The sequence below is a fragment of the Oncorhynchus nerka genome, linkage group LG12 (genome assembly GCF_034236695.1).
Source record: "Oncorhynchus nerka isolate Pitt River linkage group LG12, Oner_Uvic_2.0, whole genome shotgun sequence".
NCBI lineage: Eukaryota > Metazoa > Chordata > Actinopteri > Salmoniformes > Salmonidae > Oncorhynchus > Oncorhynchus nerka.
This window is the reverse complement of record NC_088407.1, coordinates 23,231,041-23,255,946: the sequence shown is the minus strand read 5'-3', so window position 1 is coordinate 23,255,946 and position 24,906 is coordinate 23,231,041.

Here is a 24,906-nt window from a genome sequence, read left to right as displayed (position 1 = left end):
CATGTTTATACCCTGATCTCTGTTAATCTAGACTGATCCTCATAGCAGCTCCTCACTCAATACGGTCATATAGCAGACATGTTTATACCCTGATCTCTGTTTATCTAGACTGATCCTAGTGGCAGCTCCGCACTCAATATGGTCATATAGCAGACATGTTTATACCCTGATCTCTGTTTATCTAGACTGATCCTCATAGCAGCTCCTCACTCAATATGGTCATATAGCAGACATGTTTATACCCTGATCTCTGTTAATCTAGACTGATCCTCATAGCAGCTCCTCACTCAATATGGTCATATAGCAGACATGTTTATACCCTGATCTCTGTTAATCTAGACTGATCCTCATAGCAGCTCCTCACTCAATATGGTCATATAGCAGACATGTTTATACCCTGATCTCTGTTTATCTAGACTGATCCTCATAGCAGCTCCTCACTCAATATGGTCATATAGCAGACATGTTTATACCCTGATCTCTGTTTATCTAGACTGATCCTCATAGCAGCTCCTCACTCAATATGGTCATATAGCAGACATGTTTATACCCTGATCTCTGTTAATCTAGACTGATCCTCATAGCAGCTCCTCACTCAATATGGTCATATAGCAGACATGTTTATACCCTGATCTCTGTTTATCTAGACTGATCCTCATAGCAGCTCCTCACTCAATATGGTCATATAGCAGACATGTTTATACCCTGATCTCTGTTTATCTAGACTGATCCTCATAGCAGCTCCTCACTCAATATGGTCATATAGCAGACATGTTTATACCCTGATCTCTGTTTATCTAGACTGATCCTCATAGCAGCTCCTCACTCAATATGGTCATATAGCAGACATGTTTATATCCTGATCTCTGTTAATCTAGACTGATCCTAGTGGCAGCTCCTCACTCAATACGGTCATATAGCAGACATGTTTATACCCTGATCTCTGTTAATCTAGACTGATCCTCATAGCAGCTCCTCACTCAATACGGTCATATAGCAGACATGTTTATACCCTGATCTCTGTTAATCTAGACTGATCCTCATAGCAGCTCCTCACTCAATATGGTCATATAGCAGACATGTTTATACCCTGATCTCTGTTTATCTAGACTGATCCTCATAGCAGCTCCTCACTCAATATGGTCATATAGCAAAACATGTTTATACCCTGATCTCTGTTTATCTAGACTGATCCTCATAGCAGCTCCTCACTCAATATGGTCATATAGCAGACATGTTTATATCCTGATCTCTGTTAATCTAGACTGATCCTAGTGGCAGCTCCTCACTCAATATGGTCATATAGCAGACATGTTTATACCCTGATCTCTGTTAATCTAGACTGATCCTCATAGCAGCTCCTCACTCAATATGGTCATATAGCAGACATGTTTATACCCTGATCTCTGTTTATCTAGACTGATCCTAGTGGCAGCTCCTCACTCAATACGGTCATATAGCAGACATGTTTATACCCTGATCTCTGTTAATCTAGACTGATCCTCATAGCAGCTCCTCACTCAATATGGTCATATAGCAGACATGTTTATATCCCGATCTCTGTTAATCTAGACTGATCCTCATAGCAGCTCCTCACTCAATATGGTCATATAGCAGACATGTTTATACCCTGATCTCTGTTCATCTAGACTGATCCTCATAGCAGCTCCTCACTCAATACGGTCATATAGCAGACATGTTTATACCCTGATCTCTGTTAATCTAGACTGATCCTCATAGCAGCTCCTCACTCAATATGGTCATATAGCAGACATGTTTATACCCTGATCTCTGTTAATCTAGACTGATCCTCATAGCAGCTCCTCACTCAATATGGTCATATAGCAGACATGTTTATACCCTGATCTCTGTTCATCTAGACTGATCCTCATAGCAGCTCCTCACTCAATATGGTCATATAGCAGACATGTTTATACCCTGATCTCTGTTAATCTAGACTGATCCTCATAGCAGCTCCTCAGTCAATATGGTCATATAGCAGACATGTTTATACCCTGTTCTCTGTTAATCTAGACTGATCCTCATAGCAGCTCCTCACTCAATATGGTCATATAGCAGACATGTTTATACCCTGATCTCTGTTAATCTAGACTGATCCTCATAGCAGCTCCTCACTCAATATGGTCATATAGCAGACATGTTTATACCCTGATCTCTGTTTATCTAGACTGATCCTAGTGGCAGCTCCTCACTCAATATGGTCATATAGCAGACATGTTTATACCCTGATCTCTGTTTATCTAGACTGATCCTAGTGGCAGCTCCTCACTCAATATGGTCATATAGCAGACATGTTTATACCCTGATCTCTGTTAATCTAGACTGATCCTCATAGCAGCTCCTCACTCAATATGGTCATATAGCAGACATGTTTATACCCTGATCTCTGTTAATCTAGACTGATCCTCATAGCAGCTCCTCACTCAATATGGTCATATAGCAGACATGTTTATACCCTGATCTCTGTTAATCTAGACTGATCCTCATAGCAGCTCCTCACTCAATACGGTCATATAGCAGACATGTTTATACCCTGATCTCTGTTTATCTAGACTGATCCTAGTGGCAGCTCCTCACTCAATACGGTCATATAGCAGACATGTTTATATCCTGATCTCTGTTAATCTAGACTGATCCTCATAGCAGCTCCTCACTCAATATGGTCATATAGCAGACATGTTTATACCCTGATCTCTGTTTATCTAGACTGATCCTCATAGCAGCTCCTCACTCAATACGGTCATATAGCAGACATGTTTATACCCTGATCTCTGTTAATCTAGACTGATCCTCATAGCAGCTCCTCACTCAATATGGTCATATAGCAGACATGTTTATACCCTGATCTCTGTTTATCTAGACTGATCCTCATAGCAGCTCCTCACTCAATACGGTCATATAGCAGACATGTTTATACCCTGATCTCTGTTTATCTAGACTGATCCTCATAGCAGCTCCTCACTCAATACGGTCATATAGCAGACATGTTTATACCCTGATCTCTGTTTATCTAGACTGATCCTCATAGCAGCTCCTCACTCAATACGGTCATATAGCAGACATGTTTATACCCTGATCTCTGTTAATCTAGACTGATCCTCATAGCAGCTCCTCACTCAATATGGTCATATAGTTGTCACTTGTATCCAAAGCCACTTATTCACTCTATTTATGTCGATACAGTGCCTTCAGAAAGTATTCAGACCCTTTGACTTATTCCACATTTTGTTATGTTACGGCCTTATTCTAAAATATATTCTCTATATTTTTTTCTCTCATCAATCTACACACAATAGACCATAATGACAAAGCAACAACAGGTTTTTAGAAATGTTTGCTAATTTTTAAAAAAGAAAAAGAAAACTGAAATATCACATTTACATAAGTATTCAGACCCCTCAGTACTTTGTTGAAGCACCTACGGCAGCGATTACAGCCTCGAGTCTTCTTGGGTATTGTAACGATCTTCGTCTTCATCAGATGAGGAGTAGGAAGGATCGGACCAAAACGCAGCGTGGTAAATGTCCATGATATTAATTATCACAGAACACGAAAATACAAAACAACAAAGTGAATGTAAGAAATGAAAATCGAAACCGTCCTGAAAGGTGAAAACACAAAACAGGAAACAACTACCCACAAACACCAGGTGGGAAAAGGCTACCTAAGTATGGTTCTCAATCAGAGACAACGATAGACAGCTGCCTCTGATTGGGAACCATACCAGGCCAAACGCATAGAAAAGAAAACATAGAAAAACAACATAGAATGCCGACCCCAACTCACGCCCCGACCAAACCAAAATAGAGACATAAAAAGGATCTCTAAGGTCAGGGCGTGACAGGTATGACGCTGTAAGCTTGGCACACCAATATTTGGGAAGTGTCTCCCATTCTTCTCTGCAAATCCTCTCAAGCTCTGTCAGGTTGTATGGGGAGTGTTGCTGCACAACTATTTTCAGGACTCTCCAGAGATGTTCGACCGGGTTCAAGTCGGGGCTCTGGCTGGGCCACTCAAGAACATTCAGAGACTTGTCCCGAAGCCACTCCTGCGTTGTCTTGGCTGTGTGCTTAGGGTCATTGTCCTGTTGGAAGGTGAACCTTAGCTCCGGTCTGTGGTCCTGAGCGCTCTGGAGCAGGTTTTCATCAAGGATCTCGCTGTTCATCTTTGCCTCAATCCTGACTAATCTCCCAGTCCCTGCCTCTGAAAAACATCCCCACAGCATGAAGCTATTACCACCATGCGTCACCGTAGGGATGGTGCTAGGTTTCCTCAAGACGTGACACTTCGCATTCAGGCCAAAGAGTTCAATCTTGGTTTCATCTGACCAGAGAATATTGTTTCTCATGACCTGAGAGTCCTTTAGGTGCCTTTTGGCAAACTCCAAGCGGGCTGTCAGGTGCCTTTTACTGAGGAATGGCTTCCGTGTGGCCACTCGGCCTGGTTGGTGGAGTGCTGCAGAGATGGTTGTCCTTCTGGAAGTTTCTTGAATCTCCACAGAGGAACTCTGGAGCTCTGTCAGAGTGACCATGAGGTTCTTGGTCACCTCCCTGACAAAGGCCCTTCTCCCCCGATTGCTCAGCCGGACGGCCAGATCTAGGAAGAGTCTTGGTGGTTCCAAACTTCTTCTGTTTAAGAATGATGGAGGCCACTGTGTTCTTAAGAACCTTCAATGCTGCAGATCTGTGCATCGACACAATCCTGTCTCAGAGCTCTATGGAATTCCTTCGACCTCATGGTTTGGTTTTTGCTCTAACATGCACTGTCAAATGTGGGACGTTTTATAGACAGGTGTGTGTCTTTCCAAATCATGTCCAATCAATTGAATTTACCACAAGTGGACTCCAATCGAGTTGTAGAAACATCTCAAGGAGGATCAATGGAAACAGGATGCACCTGAGCTCAGTTTTGAGTCTCATAGCAAAGGGTCTGAATACTTATGTTTAATAAGGTGTTTCTGTTTTTTTTTTTAATACATTTGCAAAAATATCTGAAAACCTATTTTTACTTTGTCATTATGGAGTCTAGTGTGTAGGAAAATGTTTTATTTAATCCATTTTAGAATAGGGCTGTAATGTAACAAAACGTGGACAAGGTCAAGGGTCTGAATACTTTCTGAAGGCTCTGTATCCAGATGGGGAGGTGTACTGTACCCCCTCCCTTCCCCTGCATTAAACCGGTTGACGTGATTGTTTTAAGGAGGTCTGGCTCAATCCAGTTACCACTGCATTCTGCCAGCGCCCCTTCATCTCTATGCCTGCCCCACTCACCCCCCCTCTCTTCCTTTACTTCTCTCTCTCTCTCTCTCTCTCTCTCTCTCTCTCTCTCTCTCTCTCTCTCTCTCTCTCTCTCTCTCCCTCTCTCTCCTCTCTCTCTCTCTCTCTCTCTCTCTCCCCTCTCTCTCTCTCTCTCTCTCTCTCTCTCTCTCTCTCCCTCTCTCTCTCTCTCTCTCTCTCTCTCCTCTCTCTCTCTCTCCCCTCTCTCTCCCTCTCTCTCTCTCTCTCTCTCTCTCTCTCTCTCCCCTCTCTCTCTCTCTCTCTCTCTCTCTCTCTCTGTCTCTCTCTCTCTCTCCCTCTCTCTCTCTCTCTCTCTGTCTCTCTCACTCTCTCTCTCTCTCTCTCTCTCTCTCTCTGTCTCTCTCTCTCTCTCTCTCTCTCCTCCTGACACCGTGTGACTTTAGCACCAGCATGGGGATTTCTTTAGCCAGCAAACTGACAAAAAGTGAGAGAAAAAGTAGAAAATGGAGAGTTACACTACAGAACGTGGTAAAGTGTGGGAGTGTGTTTGTGTGTGTGTGTGTGTGGATGTGTGTGCAGGGGAGAGGGCAGATACATTTTGTGTGAGTAGGCTACCTACAGTATAATGTCAGGGGAATGTGAATGTTTTGATGCTTCACAATGATTGAGTGTGAGTGTGTGTGAGTACATGTGTGTAAGTACGTGTGTGTGTGAGTGAGTACGTGTGTGTGTGTGTGTGTGTGTGTGTGTGTGTGTGTGTGTGTGTGTGTGCGTGTGTATGTGTGTGTGTGTGTGTGTGTACGTGCTCCTGTATGTGTAGGAGCAATGCAGAAAAAAATGACATTTCTCTGTGAAATGTTACACTATGCATCTGTGTGGACTCTTCCCACGATGCAGCTCTCCATGCATTCACCTGTGTGTAAGCTCACGTATGTGAGCATACCTGTGTGTTTTGTGTATGCATGTGTGCGCGTTTGTGTGGAAATAAATACTACGTATGTACAACAGTATGTATCCACATTTCATATTTATAAAGCTGTTCGTATGCATGGAAGCAAGCATTCTATAGGACAATGACGTCCCTTTATAGCATTATAGATGACAATAATGTCATGTTATAGCATTCTATATGACAATGATGTCATGTTATGGCATTCCAAATGACAATGACATCAAGTTATAGCATTCTATATGACAATGATATCATGTTATAGCATTCTATATGACAATGATAGCATGTTATAGCATTCTATATGACAATGACATCATGTTATAGCATTCTATATGACAATGATGTCATGTTATGGCATTCTATTTGACAATGATGTCATGTTATAGCATTCTATATGACAATGATGTCGTGTTATAGCATTCTATATGACAACGATGTCGTGTTATAGCATTCTATATGACAATGATGTTGTGTTATAGAATTCTATATGACAATGATGTTGTGTTATAGCATTCTATATGACAACGATGTCGTGTTATAGCTTTCTATATGACAATGATATCATGTTATAGCATTCTATACGACAATGACGTCATGTTATAGCATTCTATATGACAATGATATCATGTTATAGCATTCTATATGACAATGACATCATGTTATAGCATTCTATATGACAATGATATCATGTTATAGCATTCTATACGACAATGACGTCATGTTATAGCATTCTATATGACAATGATATCATGTTATAGCATTCTATATGACAATGACATCATGTTATAGCATTCTATATGACAATGATATCATGTTATAGCATTCTATATGACAATGATATCATGTTATAGCATTCTATACGACAATGACGTCATGTTATAGCCTGTCGTACTCATGGTGCAGCTGGCCTTATGAAATCTCCTAGTCTATTAATATACCGATGAGAACACACACCACATACGGGCTACCACTTTAACCCCCCTCAGCACACTCAGCAACATAGAGGCGGTCTCTCACATACGGAGGCCTATACAGAGACTTATATTTGTCAATGTAAGGCTCTGGGCCTAAGTATTAGGACTCGTTTGTTTTAGTCACCACACCGTCTCCTCCTCAAGATTATCAACAGAGTACTACAACACACCACACAATCTCACGGTTATCAACTCCACATCAAAACCACATGCAGCACGACACATGTCTAGGACATTGTAGCAGGACGCTGTTGGACCACCTTCAGCACACTCAGCAACATACAGACAGACACACTGGAAGCCCATCTCCCTATAGTAATATTACCATGCCATCTAGCAGACGTTTTTATCCAAAGCTACCAACAGTCATGCGTGCATACAGTCTACACATTGGGTGGTCCTGGGAATCGAACCCAAAACCCTGGGTTTGGCCGGTGAAGGCCGTCATTGTAAATAAGAATTTGTTCTGACTTGCCTAGTTAAATAAAGGTTACATTGCAAGCGCCATTCTCTACCAACAAAGCTATAGACCTCCTTATCTCTTACATATGTACTGTAGGCCTGTGTATCAAGACTCATGTGTTTTAGGTTTCACCCTCTTCTCCTCGACATGATCAAATGAACACTTAGACCAGCATAGTATTAGACAGCATAGTGTTTATTACTGAAGTGAAAAGGTCAGTTTTAACCAAAGCCAGAGGCAGGTGTACATAACATGACATAGTGATGCTTTGCCAGCAGCTGAATACATGTGTGGTGTGTCTCAGTCAGCAGGGTTAAAGGTGAAGTCGTATGTGGTATGTGCTTGTCTGTGGCACCGTTCCTCTCTGTCACTGCCCCTCATTCATTTAGCTACTCTTACCTCCCTTATGTCTGTCTGTCTACCCCCCCACACACACACACGTGCGTTACACACACACGCGCACACGCACGCACACACACACACACGTGCGCGCGTTACACACACACACACACACACACACACACACACACACACACACACACACACACACACACACACACCACACACACACACCTGTGATGACTAAGAAACTTTCATTGGTTAGGAGTTAGCATTATTACATGGGTAAAGAAGAGACATTATACTGATCCTCAGCTGTTTTGGAGGAGCTGTAAGACTCCCAAGATGGGCTTTTCTTTCAAAGTGACACGGTTTCACCTATGCTGCCCTCCCTGTTTGTTACCTAGTTGACTTTTTAGACAGTGACTTAATATTACTATGCCACCTTGTGGACAAGACTGTGTGATGTCGACAGGCATGTCTTTATCACCCTCACCATGAGAGCATTTTTCCTTGTGTGTTCTTTATAGAATTATGACATTTCAGAGGAGTAGGCAGCCCTTCTGACTCCATTACATAGGAGTTTTTGAAAGCTTGAAGTCATTGAAAGTCTACAGCCTAATCTGCATTACCAGATCAAGGAAAAAACATGTTTTAGGCTAGATGAATACTATTTTTTTACAAAAGTAGTGTAGCATTTACGGGAGGATGGGTTTCGACCTTGGGAGCCCCGATCTTGCGCGATCTAGCAAAACGAGTAGACCTAGCTATATGTCGAGTGCTTACTTTGGGTTTAGCCTGTGTTTGTAGCCGCTTCTCGGAGCTCCGCTCGTACACGTCTACTCCAGTCTGGGTTGGTGCCCCCCCTTGGGTTGTGCCGTGGCGGAGATCTTTGTGGGCTATACTCGGCCTTGTCTCAGGATGGTAAGTTGGTGGTTGAAGATATCCCTCTAGTGGTGTTGGGGCTGTGCTTTGGCAAAGTGGGTGGGGTTATATCCTTCCTGTTTGGCCCTGTCCGGGGTCATCGGATGGGGCCACAGTGTCTCCTGACCCCTCCTGTCTCAGCCTCCAGTATTTATGCTACAGTAGTTTGTGTGTCATGAGGCATGAGGACTCCTTGCTGTTCCCAGTCCCCCTGGCTGTGCTGCTGCTCCAGTTTCAACTGTTCTGCCTGCGGCCATGGAATCCTGACCTGTTCACCGGACGTGCTACCTGTCCCAGACCTGCTGTTTTCAACTGTCTAGAGACAGCAGGAGTGGTAGAGATACTCTTAATGATCGGCTATGAAAAGCCAACTGACATTTACTCCTGAGGTGCTGACCTGTTGCACCCTCGACAACTACTGTGATTATTATTATTTGACCATGCTGGTCATTTATGAACATTTGAACATCTTGGCCATGTTCTGTTATAATCTCCACCCGGCCACCCCTCATTGCCTGGTTCCTCTCTAGGTTTCTTCCTAGGTTTTGGCCTTTCTAGGGAGTTTTTCCTAGCCACCGTGCTTCTACACCTGCATTGCTTGCTGTTTGGGGTTTTAGGCTGGGTTTCTGTACAGCACTTTGAGATATCAGCTGATGTACATTTACATTTACATTTAAGTACGAAGGGCTTTATAAATACATTTGATTTGATTTACTACGAAGCGTTCCCACCGACATTTGCTTGTACACCCGCGCATGCTCTGTCATTATTATTAAAAAAAATATTTATCAAACTGAGATCTCTCGTATTAAAAATGTACAGTTCTACCAGTTTTCATTCAGAAAGTCCAGTGAATACAACTGAAATAACAGGATTTGGCCTGTAGGGAGCAGTGTGACATAAGTCTTGGTATTTTCACGGTCCAATGTAGGCACACAATCTTCATGGGGAATTGAAACTCCATATCTAAACAGTAACACACTGACTCTTGCCCCAATCACATCATTCATTTACAATATCGTTCATTGTGACCCAAATAACTCCAACACAGGTTTATACAAAGAGGGTGTTGTGAGGTGTATATATACACACTACATACACACTGTTTATGTCAGTAGCATACACATGTTTATGTCATTCATTCCCAGGTCTCAGTGTGTGTCCTCACTATTTTAAACTGCTATATAAAACTAACATGGCACTGGGTTAGTTAAACAATGAAAATGAAAGCCTTTAATTATCTTGTTGATGCGGTTTAATCTCGTGCTCATCCTCTCTCTTGTTCTTCATGGTGTTTGGTTGATTTGAAAATGATCCAGTTGGTGTGGAGTGGTGTTGGCTGTGTGAGAACTATGCAGTGAGTATTTTTGGTACTCTCATTCCCACTACTGGTAAGATTTCAGTTAGTACTGCTAAACCATTTTACTAGGAAGTGTTTTTCAACCGTGTTTACTGTGTAGAACTGTGTATATCCTATATTATGAGAGAAGACAGTGGGTGTTATATGTTTCTCTTAATGTGAATAATCCTATTATATTCTATACTACTACTGTTCTCTTGTGTTTTATCTTCCTCTTCTTCCTCTTCTTCCTCTTCTCTTCTTTCTTTGGATAGCAATGTGAGGAATGTGTTGTTACTTGCATCTGCCCTGCCAGTCTTCAGTTGCCGTGGGAGATAAGAAGGACAGGTGCGGAGGCAGTTAGCGATACCCTGATCTCTGTTAATCTAGACTGATCCTCGTAGCAGCTCCTCACTCAATACGGTCATATAGCAGACATGTTTATACCCTGATCTCTGTTAATCTAGACTGATCCTCATAGCAGCTCCTCACTCAATATGGTCATATAGCAGACATGTTTATACCCTGATCTCTGTTTATCTAGACTGATCCTAGTGGCAGCTCCTCACTCAATACGGTCATATAGCAGACATGTTTATACCCTGATCTCTGTTAATCTAGACTGATCCTCATAGCAGCTCCTCACTCAATATGGTCATATAGCAGACATGTTTATATCCCGATCTCTGTTAATCTAGACTGATCCTCATAGCAGCTCCTCACTCAATATGGTCATATAGCAGACATGTTTATACCCTGATCTCTGTTTATCTAGACTGATCCTCATAGCAGCTCCTCACTCAATACGGTCATATAGCAGACATGTTTATACCCTGATCTCTGTTAATCTAGACTGATCCTCATAGCAGCTCCTCACTCAATATGGTCATATAGCAGACATGTTTATACCCTGATCTCTGTTAATCTAGACTGATCCTCATAGCAGCTCCTCACTCAATATGGTCATATAGCAGACATGTTTATACCCTGATCTCTGTTAATCTAGACTGATCCTCATAGCAGCTCCTCACTCAATATGGTCATATAGCAGACATGTTTATACCCTGATCTCTGTTAATCTAGACTGATCCTCATAGCAGCTCCTCACTCAATACGGTCATATAGCAGACATGTTTATACCCTGATCTCTGTTTATCTAGACTGATCCTAGTGGCAGCTCCTCACTCAATATGGTCATATAGCAGACATGTTTATACCCTGATCTCTGTTTATCTAGACTGATCCTCATAGCAGCTCCTCACTCAATACGGTCATATAGCAGACATGTTTATACCCTGATCTCTGTTAATCTAGACTGATCCTCATAGCAGCTCCTCACTCAATACGGTCATATAGCAGACATGTTTATACCCTGATCTCTGTTAATCTAGACTGATCCTCATAGCAGCTCCTCACTCAATATGGTCATATAGCAGACATGTTTATACCCTGATCTCTGTTTATCTAGACTGATCCTCATAGCAGCTCCTCACTCAATATGGTCATATAGCAGACATGTTTATACCCTGATCTCTGTTTATCTAGACTGATCCTCATAGCAGCTCCTCACTCAATATGGTCATATAGCAGACATGTTTATACCCTGATCTCTGTTAATCTAGACTGATCCTCATAGCAGCTCCTCACTCAATATGGTCATATAGCAGACATGTTTATACCCTGATCTCTGTTAATCTAGACTGATCCTCATAGCAGCTCCTCACTCAATATGGTCATATAGCAGACATGTTTATACCCTGATCTCTGTTTATCTAGACTGATCCTCATAGCAGCTCCTCACTCAATATGGTCATATAGCAGACATGTTTATACCCTGATCTCTGTTTATCTAGACTGATCCTCATAGCAGCTCCTCACTCAATATGGTCATATAGCAGACATGTTTATATCCTGATCTCTGTTAATCTAGACTGATCCTAGTGGCAGCTCCTCACTCAATACGGTCATATAGCAGACATGTTTATACCCTGATCTCTGTTAATCTAGACTGATCCTCATAGCAGCTCCTCACTCAATACGGTCATATAGCAGACATGTTTATACCCTGATCTCTGTTAATCTAGACTGATCCTCATAGCAGCTCCTCACTCAATATGGTCATATAGCAGACATGTTTATACCCTGATCTCTGTTTATCTAGACTGATCCTCATAGCAGCTCCTCACTCAATATGGTCATATAGCAAAACATGTTTATACCCTGATCTCTGTTTATCTAGACTGATCCTCATAGCAGCTCCTCACTCAATATGGTCATATAGCAGACATGTTTATATCCTGATCTCTGTTAATCTAGACTGATCCTAGTGGCAGCTCCTCACTCAATATGGTCATATAGCAGACATGTTTATACCCTGATCTCTGTTAATCTAGACTGATCCTCATAGCAGCTCCTCACTCAATATGGTCATATAGCAGACATGTTTATACCCTGATCTCTGTTTATCTAGACTGATCCTAGTGGCAGCTCCTCACTCAATACGGTCATATAGCAGACATGTTTATACCCTGATCTCTGTTAATCTAGACTGATCCTCATAGCAGCTCCTCACTCAATATGGTCATATAGCAGACATGTTTATATCCCGATCTCTGTTAATCTAGACTGATCCTCATAGCAGCTCCTCACTCAATATGGTCATATAGCAGACATGTTTATACCCTGATCTCTGTTCATCTAGACTGATCCTCATAGCAGCTCCTCACTCAATACGGTCATATAGCAGACATGTTTATACCCTGATCTCTGTTAATCTAGACTGATCCTCATAGCAGCTCCTCACTCAATATGGTCATATAGCAGACATGTTTATACCCTGATCTCTGTTAATCTAGACTGATCCTCATAGCAGCTCCTCACTCAATATGGTCATATAGCAGACATGTTTATACCCTGATCTCTGTTCATCTAGACTGATCCTCATAGCAGCTCCTCACTCAATATGGTCATATAGCAGACATGTTTATACCCTGATCTCTGTTAATCTAGACTGATCCTCATAGCAGCTCCTCAGTCAATATGGTCATATAGCAGACATGTTTATACCCTGTTCTCTGTTAATCTAGACTGATCCTCATAGCAGCTCCTCACTCAATATGGTCATATAGCAGACATGTTTATACCCTGATCTCTGTTAATCTAGACTGATCCTCATAGCAGCTCCTCACTCAATATGGTCATATAGCAGACATGTTTATACCCTGATCTCTGTTTATCTAGACTGATCCTAGTGGCAGCTCCTCACTCAATATGGTCATATAGCAGACATGTTTATACCCTGATCTCTGTTTATCTAGACTGATCCTAGTGGCAGCTCCTCACTCAATATGGTCATATAGCAGACATGTTTATACCCTGATCTCTGTTAATCTAGACTGATCCTCATAGCAGCTCCTCACTCAATATGGTCATATAGCAGACATGTTTATACCCTGATCTCTGTTAATCTAGACTGATCCTCATAGCAGCTCCTCACTCAATATGGTCATATAGCAGACATGTTTATACCCTGATCTCTGTTAATCTAGACTGATCCTCATAGCAGCTCCTCACTCAATACGGTCATATAGCAGACATGTTTATACCCTGATCTCTGTTTATCTAGACTGATCCTAGTGGCAGCTCCTCACTCAATACGGTCATATAGCAGACATGTTTATATCCTGATCTCTGTTAATCTAGACTGATCCTCATAGCAGCTCCTCACTCAATATGGTCATATAGCAGACATGTTTATACCCTGATCTCTGTTTATCTAGACTGATCCTCATAGCAGCTCCTCACTCAATACGGTCATATAGCAGACATGTTTATACCCTGATCTCTGTTAATCTAGACTGATCCTCATAGCAGCTCCTCACTCAATATGGTCATATAGCAGACATGTTTATACCCTGATCTCTGTTTATCTAGACTGATCCTCATAGCAGCTCCTCACTCAATACGGTCATATAGCAGACATGTTTATACCCTGATCTCTGTTTATCTAGACTGATCCTCATAGCAGCTCCTCACTCAATACGGTCATATAGCAGACATGTTTATACCCTGATCTCTGTTTATCTAGACTGATCCTCATAGCAGCTCCTCACTCAATACGGTCATATAGCAGACATGTTTATACCCTGATCTCTGTTAATCTAGACTGATCCTCATAGCAGCTCCTCACTCAATATGGTCATATAGTTGTCACTTGTATCCAAAGCCACTTATTCACTCTATTTATGTCGATACAGTGCCTTCAGAAAGTATTCAGACCCTTTGACTTATTCCACATTTTGTTATGTTACGGCCTTATTCTAAAATATATTCTCTATATTTTTTTCTCTCATCAATCTACACACAATAGACCATAATGACAAAGCAACAACAGGTTTTTAGAAATGTTTGCTAATTTTTAAAAAGGAAAAAGAAAACTGAAATATCACATTTACATAAGTATTCAGACCCCTCAGTACTTTGTTGAAGCACCTACGGCAGCGATTACAGCCTCGAGTCTTCTTGGGTATTGTAACGATCTTCGTCTTCATCAGATGAGGAGTAGGAAGGATCGGACCAAAACGCAGCGTGGTAAATGTCCATGATATTAATTATCACAGAACACGAAAATACAAAACAACAAAGTGAATGTAAGAAATGAAAATCGAAACCGTCCTGAAAGGTGAAAACACAAAACAGGAAACAACTACCCACAAACACCAGGTGGGAAAAGGCTACCTAAGTATGGTTCTCAATCAGAGACAACGATAGACAGCTGCCTCTGATTGGGAACCATACCAGGCCAAACGCATAGAAAAGAAAACATAGAAAAACAACATAGAATGCCGACCCCAACTCACGCCCGACCAAACCAAAATAGAGACATAAAAAGGATCTCTAAGGTCAGGGCGTGACAGGTATGACGCTGTAAGCTTGGCACACCAATATTTGGGAAGTGTCTCCCATTCTTCTCTGCAAATCCTCTCAAGCTCTGTCAGGTTGTATGGGGAGTGTTGCTGCACAACTATTTTCAGGACTCTCCAGAGATGTTCGACCGGGTTCAAGTCGGGGCTCTGGCTGGGCCACTCAAGAACATTCAGAGACTTGTCCCGAAGCCACTCCTGCGTTGTCTTGGCTGTGTGCTTAGGGTCATTGTCCTGTTGGAAGGTGAACCTTAGCTCCGGTCTGTGGTCCTGAGCGCTCTGGAGCAGGTTTTCATCAAGGATCTCGCTGTTCATCTTTGCCTCAATCCTGACTAATCTCCCAGTCCCTGCCTCTGAAAAACATCCCCACAGCATGAAGCTATTACCACCATGCGTCACCGTAGGGATGGTGCTAGGTTTCCTCAAGACGTGACACTTCGCATTCAGGCCAAAGAGTTCAATCTTGGTTTCATCTGACCAGAGAATATTGTTTCTCATGACCTGAGAGTCCTTTAGGTGCCTTTTGGCAAACTCCAAGCGGGCTGTCAGGTGCCTTTTACTGAGGAATGGCTTCCGTGTGGCCACTCGGCCTGGTTGGTGGAGTGCTGCAGAGATGGTTGTCCTTCTGGAAGTTTCTTGAATCTCCACAGAGGAACTCTGGAGCTCTGTCAGAGTGACCATGAGGTTCTTGGTCACCTCCTGACAAAGGCCCTTCTCCCCGATTGCTCAGCCGGACGGCCAGATCTAGGAAGAGTCTTGGTGGTTCCAAACTTCTTCTGTTTAAGAATGATGGAGGCCACTGTGTTCTTAAGAACCTTCAATGCTGCAGATCTGTGCATCGACACAATCCTGTCTCAGAGCTCTATGGAATTCCTTCGACCTCATGGTTTGGTTTTTGCTCTAACATGCACTGTCAAATGTGGGACGTTTTATAGACAGGTGTGTGTCTTTCCAAATCATGTCCAATCAATTGAATTTACCACAAGTGGACTCCAATCGAGTTGTAGAAACATCTCAAGGAGGATCAATGGAAACAGGATGCACCTGAGCTCAGTTTTGAGTCTCATAGCAAAGGGTCTGAATACTTATGTTTAATAAGGTGTTTCTGTTTTTTTTTTTTATACATTTGCAAAAATATCTGAAAACCTATTTTTACTTTGTCATTATGGAGTCTAGTGTGTAGGAAAATGTTTTATTTAATCCATTTTAGAATAGGGCTGTAATGTAACAAAACGTGGACAAGGTCAAGGGTCTGAATACTTTCTGAAGGCTCTGTATCCAGATGGGGAGGTGTACTGTACCCCTCCCTTCCCCTGCATTAAACCGGTTGACGTGATTGTTTTAAGGAGGTCTGGCTCAATCCAGTTACCACTGCATTCTGCCAGCGCCCCTTCATCTCTATGCCTGCCCCACCCCCTCTCTTCCTTTACTTCTCTCTCTCTCTCTCTCTCTCTCTCTCTCTCTCTCTCTCTCTCCCTCTCTCTCTCTCTCTCTCTCTCTCTCTCTCTCCCTCTCTCTCTCTCTCTCTCTCTCTCTCTCTCTCTCTCTCTCTCTCTCTCTCTCTCTCTCTCTCTCTCTCTCTCTCTCTCTCTCTCTCTCTCTCTCCCTCTCTCTCTCTCTCTCCCTCTCTCTCCCTCTCTCTCTCTCTCTCTCTCTCTCTCTCTCTCCTCTCTCTCTCTCTCTCCCTCTCTCTCTCTCTCTCTGTCTCTCTCTCTCTCCCTCTCTCTCTCTCTCTCTCTCTCTGTCTCTCTCACTCTCTCTCTCTCTCTCTCTCTCTCTCTCTCTGTCTCTCTCTCTCTCTCTCTCTCTCCTCCTGACACCGTGTGACTTTAGCACCAGCATGGGGATTTCTTTAGCCAGCAAACTGACAAAAAGTGAGAGAAAAAGTAGAAAATGGAGAGTTACACTACAGAACGTGGTAAAGTGTGGGAGTGTGTTTGTGTGTGTGTGTGTGTGGATGTGTGTGCAGGGGAGAGGGCAGATACATTTTGTGTGAGTAGGCTACCTACAGTATAATGTCAGGGGAATGTGAATGTTTTGATGCTTCACAATGATTGAGTGTGAGTGTGTGTGAGTACATGTGTGTAAGTACGTGTGTGTGTGAGTGAGTACGTGTGTGTGTGTGTGTGTGTGTGTGTGTGTGTGTGTGTGTGTGTGTGTGCGTGTGTATGTGTGTGTGTGTGTGTGTGTACGTGCTCCTGTATGTGTAGGAGCAATGCAGAAAAAATGACATTTCTCTGTGAAATGTTACACTATGCATCTGTGTGGACTCTTCCCACGATGCAGCTCTCCATGCATTCACCTGTGTGTAAGCTCACGTATGTGAGCATACCTGTGTGTTTTGTGTATGCATGTGTGCGCGTTTGTGTGGAAATAAATACTACGTATGTACAACAGTATGTATCCACATTTCATATTTATAAAGCTGTTCGTATGCATGGAAGCAAGCATTCTATAGGACAATGACGTCCCTTTATAGCATTATAGATGACAATAATGTCATGTTATAGCATTCTATATGACAATGATGTCATGTTATGGCATTCCAAATGACAATGACATCAAGTTATAGCATTCTATATGACAATGATATCATGTTATAGCATTCTATATGACAATGATAGCATGTTATAGCATTCTATATGACAATGACATCATGTTATAGCATTCTATATGACAATGATGTCATGTTATGGCATTCTATTTGACAATGATGTCATGTTATAGCATTCTATATGACAATGATGTCGTGTTATAGCATTCTATATGACAACGATGTCGTGTTATAGCATTCTATATGACAATGATGTTGTGTTATAGAATTCTATATGACAATGATGTTGTGTTATAGCATTCTATATGACAACGATGTCGTGTTATAGCTTTCTATATGACAATGATATCATGTTATAGCATTCTATACGACAATGACGTCATGTTATAGCATTCTATATGACAATGATATCATGTTATAGCATTCTATATGACAATGACATCATGTTATAGCATTCTATATGACAATGATATCATGTTATAGCATTCTATACGACAATGACGTCATGTTATAGCATTCTATATGACAATGATATCATGTTATAGCATTCTATATGACAATGACATCATGTTATAGCATTCTATATGACAATGATATCATGTTATAGCATTCTATATGACAATGATATCATGTTATAGCATTCTATACGACAATGACGTCATGTTATAGCCTGTCGTACTCATGGTGCAGCTGGCCTTATGAAATCTCCTAGTCTATTAATATACCGATGAGAACACACACCACATACGGGCTACCACTTTAACCCCCCTCAGCACACTCAGCAACATAGAGGCGGTCTCTCACATACGGAGGCCTATACAGAGACTTATATTTGTCAATGTAAGGCTCTGGGCCTAAGTATTAGGACTCGTTTTGTTTTAGTCACCACACCGTCTCCTCCTCAAGATTATCAACAGAGTACTACAACACACCACACAATCTCACGGTTATCAACTCCACATCAAAACCACATGCAGCACGACACATGTCTAGGACATTGTAGCAGGACGCTGTTGGACCACCTTCAGCACACTCAGCAACATACAGACAGACACACTGGAAGCCCATCTCCCTATAGTAATATTACCATGCCATCTAGCAGACGTTTTATCCAAAGCTACCAACAGTCATGCGTGCATACAGTCTACACATTGGGTGGTCCTGGGAATCGAACCCAAAACCCTGGGTTTGGCCGGTGAAGGCCGTCATTGTAAATAAGAATTTGTTCTGACTTGCCTAGTTAAATAAAGGTTACATTGCAAGCGCCATTCTCTACCAACAAAGCTATAGACCTCCTTATCTCTTACATATGTACTGTAGGCCTGTGTATCAAGACTCATGTGTTTTAGGTTTCACCCTCTTCTCCTCGACATGATCAAATGAACACTTAGACCAGCATAGTATTAGACAGCATAGTGTTTATTACTGAAGTGAAAAGGTCAGTTTTAACCAAAGCCAGAGGCAGGTGTACATAACATGACATAGTGATGCTTTGCCAGCAGCTGAATACATGTGTGGTGTGTCTCAGTCAGCAGGGTTAAAGGTGAAGTCGTATGTGGTATGTGCTTGTCTGTGGCACCGTTCCTCTCTGTCACTGCCCTCATTCATTTAGCTACTCTTACCTCCCTTATGTCTGTCTGTCTACCCCCCCACACACACACACGTGCGTTACACACACACGCGCACACGCACGCACACACACACACACGTGCGCGCGTTACACACACACACACACACACACACACACACACACACACACACACACACACACACACACACACACCTGTGATGACTAAGAAACTTTCATTGGTTAGGAGTTAGCATTATTACATGGGTAAAGAAGAGACATTATACTGATCCTCAGCTGTTTTGGAGGAGCTGTAAGACTCCCAAGATGGGCTTTTCTTTCAAAGTGACACGGTTTCACCTATGCTGCCCTCCCTGTTTGTTACCTAGTTGACTTTTTAGACAGTGACTTAATATTACTATGCCACCTTGTGGACAAGACTGTGTGATGTCGACAGGCATGTCTTTATCACCCTCACCATGAGAGCATTTTTCCTTGTGTGTTCTTTATAGAATTATGACATTTCAGAGGAGTAGGCAGCCCTTCTGACTCCATTACATAGGAGTTTTTGAAAGCTTGAAGTCATTGAAAGTCTACAGCCTAATCTGCATTACCAGATCAAGGAAAAAACATGTTTTAGGCTAGATGAATACTATTTTTTTACAAAAGTAGTGTAGCATTTACGGGAGGATGGGTTTCGACCTTGGGAGCCCCGATCTTGCGCGATCTAGCAAAACGAGTAGACCTAGCTATATGTCGAGTGCTTACTTTGGGTTTAGCCTGTGTTTGTAGCCGCTTCTCGGAGCTCCGCTCGTACACGTCTACTCCAGTCTGTGGTTGGTGCCCCCCCTTGGGTTGTGCCGTGGCGGAGATCTTTGTGGGCTATACTCGGCCTTGTCTCAGGATGGTAAGTTGGTGGTTGAAGATATCCCTCTAGTGGTGTTGGGGCTGTGCTTTGGCAAAGTGGGTGGGGTTATATCCTTCCTGTTTGGCCCTGTCCGGGGTCATCGGATGGGGCCACAGTGTCTCCTGACCCCTCCTGTCTCAGCCTCCAGTATTTATGCTACAGTAGTTTGTGTGTCATGAGGCATGAGGACTCCTTGCTGTTCCCAGTCCCCCTGGCTGTGCTGCTGCTCCAGTTTCAACTGTTCTGCCTGCGGCCATGGAATCCTGACCTGTTCACCGGACGTGCTACCTGTCCCAGACCTGCTGTTTTCAACTGTCTAGAGACAGCAGGAGTGGTAGAGATACTCTTAATGATCGGCTATGAAAAGCCAACTGACATTTACTCCTGAGGTGCTGACCTGTTGCACCCTCGACAACTACTGTGATTATTATTATTTGACCATGCTGGTCATTTATGAACATTTGAACATCTTGGCCATGTTCTGTTATAATCTCCACCCGGCCACCCCCTCATTGCCTGGTTCCTCTCTAGGTTTCTTCCTAGGTTTTGGCCTTTCTAGGGAGTTTTTCCTAGCCACCGTGCTTCTACACCTGCATTGCTTGCTGTTTGGGGTTTTAGGCTGGGTTTCTGTACAGCACTTTGAGATATCAGCTGATGTACATTTACATTTACATTTAAGTACGAAGGGCTTTATAAATACATTTGATTTGATTTACTACGAAGCGTTCCCACCGACATTTGCTTGTACACCCGCGCATGCTCTGTCATTATTATTAAAAAAAAATATTTATCAAACTGAGATCTCTCGTATTAAAAATGTACAGTTCTACCAGTTTTCATTCAGAAAGTCCAGTGAATACAACTGAAATAACAGGATTTGGCCTGTAGGGAGCAGTGTGACATAAGTCTTGGTATTTTCACGGTCCAATGTAGGCACACAATCTTCATGGGGAATTGAAACTCCATATCTAAACAGTAACACACTGACTCTTGCCCCAATCACATCATTCATTTACAATATCGTTCATTGTGACCCAAATAACTCCAACACAGGTTTATACAAAGAGGGTGTTGTGAGGTGTATATATACACACTACATACACACTGTTTATGTCAGTAGCATACACATGTTTATGTCATTCATTCCCAGGTCTCAGTGTGTGTCCTCACTATTTTAAACTGCTATATAAAACTAACATGGCACTGGGTTAGTTAAACAATGAAAATGAAAGCCTTTAATTATCTTGTTGATGCGGTTTAATCTCGTGCTCATCCTCTCTCTTGTTCTTCATGGTGTTTGGTTGATTTGAAAATGATCCAGTTGGTGTGGAGTGGTGTTGGCTGTGTGAGAACTATGCAGTGAGTATTTTTGGTACTCTCATTCCCACTACTGGTAAGATTTCAGTTAGTACTGCTAAACCATTTTACTAGGAAGTGTTTTTCAACCGTGTTTACTGTGTAGAACTGTGTATATCCTATATTATGAGAGAAGACAGTGGGTGTTATATGTTTCTCTTAATGTGAATAATCCTATTATATTCTATACTACTACTGTTCTCTTGTGTTTTATCTTCCTCTTCTTCCTCTTCTTCCTCTTATCTTCTTTCTTTGGATAGCAATGTGAGGAATGTGTTGTTACTTGCATCTGCCCTGCCAGTCTTCAGTTGCCGTGGGAGATAAGAAGGACAGGTGCGGAGGCAGTTAGCGATCTGTGTCAACGTGTGTGTGTATATTTATGTTTATGTGTGCGAATGCATGTAGATGTTGGGTGTGGGTGTGTATGTATATGCATGTACTGTATGTGCTAGTATTTGTGTGTGTGTCCTTGTGTGTCCTTGAGTGTGTGTGTGTGTGTGTGTGTGTGTGTAGGACCTCTGCCTTGCACAGCTCGTTGCCCTCTGTGCTCCACAGTCTGCCTGGTGACTATGGACAGGCTGTGTTTTTGGTCAAGACTGACTGAGGAGTTTATTTACAGAGTGGAGCAGCAGTGCTGTGTGTGTGTCTGTGTGTGTGTGTGTGTGTGTGTGTCTGTGTGTGTGTCTGTGTGTGTGTTTCTGTGTGTGTGTGTGTGTGTCTGTCTGTGTGTGTGTGTGTGTCTGTGTGTGTTGCACCACAGAGCTCTAACTACAGGAAGGCCTATTCTCAGGCCCTCAGACAGGCTCTCTGGGATACACAGAGAGAGAGAGAGAGACAGAGAGTATGTGTGTGTGTATGTGTGTTCATGTGTGTGTAATACAGGCATGCCTGTCGCCATCTCACAGTCTTTGTCCACGAGGTGGCATAGTAATATTAAGTCAAATGCTTGCTTACGATCCTTTTTTACGATCCTTTCACAACGATGCAGAGTTTAAAAACAAAAAAACAAACAAACAGTAACTAACACAAGAGGAATGAAGTTAAAAACACAAGAATGAAGCTATATACGGGGAGTAACAGTATCAGATCAATGTGCAGAGGTATTTGAGGTAGATATGAAGGCAGGGTAAAGTGACAAGGCATCAGGAAGGATAATAATAAATAAAAAACACTGTAGCAGCAGCAAATGATGAGTGCAAAAGTGTGTGTGTGTTTGTTTATTTGTTTGTGTTGTGTTGGCATGCTTGTGCATATCTTTTTTGAATGTGTGAGGGATTTGTGTGGGAGTGACAGTGCAGTGTGTGTGAGTGTATATAGTCTAGTGAGTGTGTATATATAGTCTAGTGAGTGTGTATATATAGTCTTGTGAGTGTGTATATATAGTCTAGTGAGTGTGTATATATAGTTTAGTGAGTGTGTATATGTAGTCTAGTGAGTGTGTATATAGTCTAGTGAGTGTGTGTATATAGTCTAGTGAGTGTGTATATAGTCTAGTGAGTGTGTATATATAGTCTAGTGAGTGTGTGTATATAGTCTAGTGCGTGTGTATATATAGTCTAGTGAGTGTGTATATAGTCTAGTGAGTGTGTATATATAGTCTAGTGAGTGTGTATATGTAGTCTAGTGAGTGTGTATATATAGTCTTGTGAGTGTGTATATATAGTCTAGTGAGTGTGTATATAGTCTAGTGAGTGTGTATATAGTCTAGTGAATGTGTATATATAGTCTAGTGAGTGTGTATATAAAGTCTAGTGAGTGTGTATATATAGTCTAGTGAGTGTGTATATATAGTCTAGTGAGTGTGTATATATAGTCTAGTGAGTGTGTATATATAGTCTAGTGAGTGTGTATATATAGTCTAGTGAGTGTGTATATGTAGTCTAGTGAGTGTGTATATATAGTCTTGTGAGTGTGTATATATAGTCTAGTGAGTGTGTATATGTAGTCTAGTGAGTGTGTATATATAGTCTTGTGAGTGTGTATATATAGTCTAGTGAGTGTGTATATATAGTCTAGTGAGTGTGTGTATAGTCTAGTGTGTGTATATATAGTCTAGTGAGTGTGTATATGTAGTCTAGTGAGTGTGTATATGTAGTCTAGTGAGTGTGTATATATAGTCTTTTGAGTGTGTATATATAGTCTAGTGAGTGTGTGTATAGTCTAGTGTGTGTATATATAGTCTAGTGAATGTGTATGTAGTGTGTATATATAGTCTAGTGAGTGTGTGTATAGTCTAGTGTGTGTATATATAGTCTAGTGAGTGTGTATATATAGTCTAGTGAGTGTGTGTATATAGTCTAATGAGTGTGTATATATAGTCTAGTGAGTGTGTATATATAGTCTAGTGAGTGTGTATATATAGTCTAGTGAGTGTGTGTATATATGTGAGTACATAAAGTCTAGTGAGTGTGTATATATAGTCTAGTGAGTGTGTATATATAGTCTAGTGAGTGTGTATATATATTCTAGTGAGTGTGTGTATAGTCTAGTGAGTGTGTATATGTAGTCTAGTGAGTGTGTATATATAGTCTGGTGAGTGTGTATATGTAGTCTAGTGAATGTGTATATATTGTCTCGTGAGTTTGTATATATAGTCTGGTGAGTGTGTATATGTAGTCTATTGTTTGTGTATAGATAGTCTAGTGAGTGTGTATATATAGTCTGGTGAGTGTGTATATATAGTCTAGTGAGTGTGTATGTAGTGTGTATATATAGTCTAGTGAGTGTGTATATTTAGTCTAGTGAGTGTGTATATTTAGTCTAGTGAGTGTGTATATATAGTCTAGTGAGTGTGTATATGTAGTCTAGTGAGTGTGTATATGTAGTCTAGTGAGTGTTTATATATAGTCTAGTGAGTGTGTATATGTAGTCTAGTGAGTGTGTATATATAGTCTAGTGAGTGTGTATATATAGTCTAGTGAGTGTGTATATATAGTCTAGTGAGTGTGTATATTTAGTCTAGTGAGTGTGTATATATAGTCTAGTGAGTGTGTATATGTAGTCTAGTGAGTGTGTATATGTAGTCTAGTGAGTGTTTATATATAGTCTAGTGAGTGTGTATATGTAGTCTAGTGAGTGTGTATATGTAGTCTAGTGAGTGTTTATATATAGTCTAGTGAGTGTGTATATGTAGTCTAGTGAGTGTTTATATATAGTCTAGTGAGTGTGTATATGTAGTCTAGTGAATGTGTTTATGTAGTCTAGAGAGTGTGTATATGTAGTCTAGTGAGTGTGTATATGTAGTCTAGTGAGTGTACGTTGGATCAGTGCAAAATAGAGTCAGTGCAGATAGTTTGGGTACCATTAGTTTACTATTTAGCAGTCTGGCTATTTAGCAGTCTTGTGGCTTGG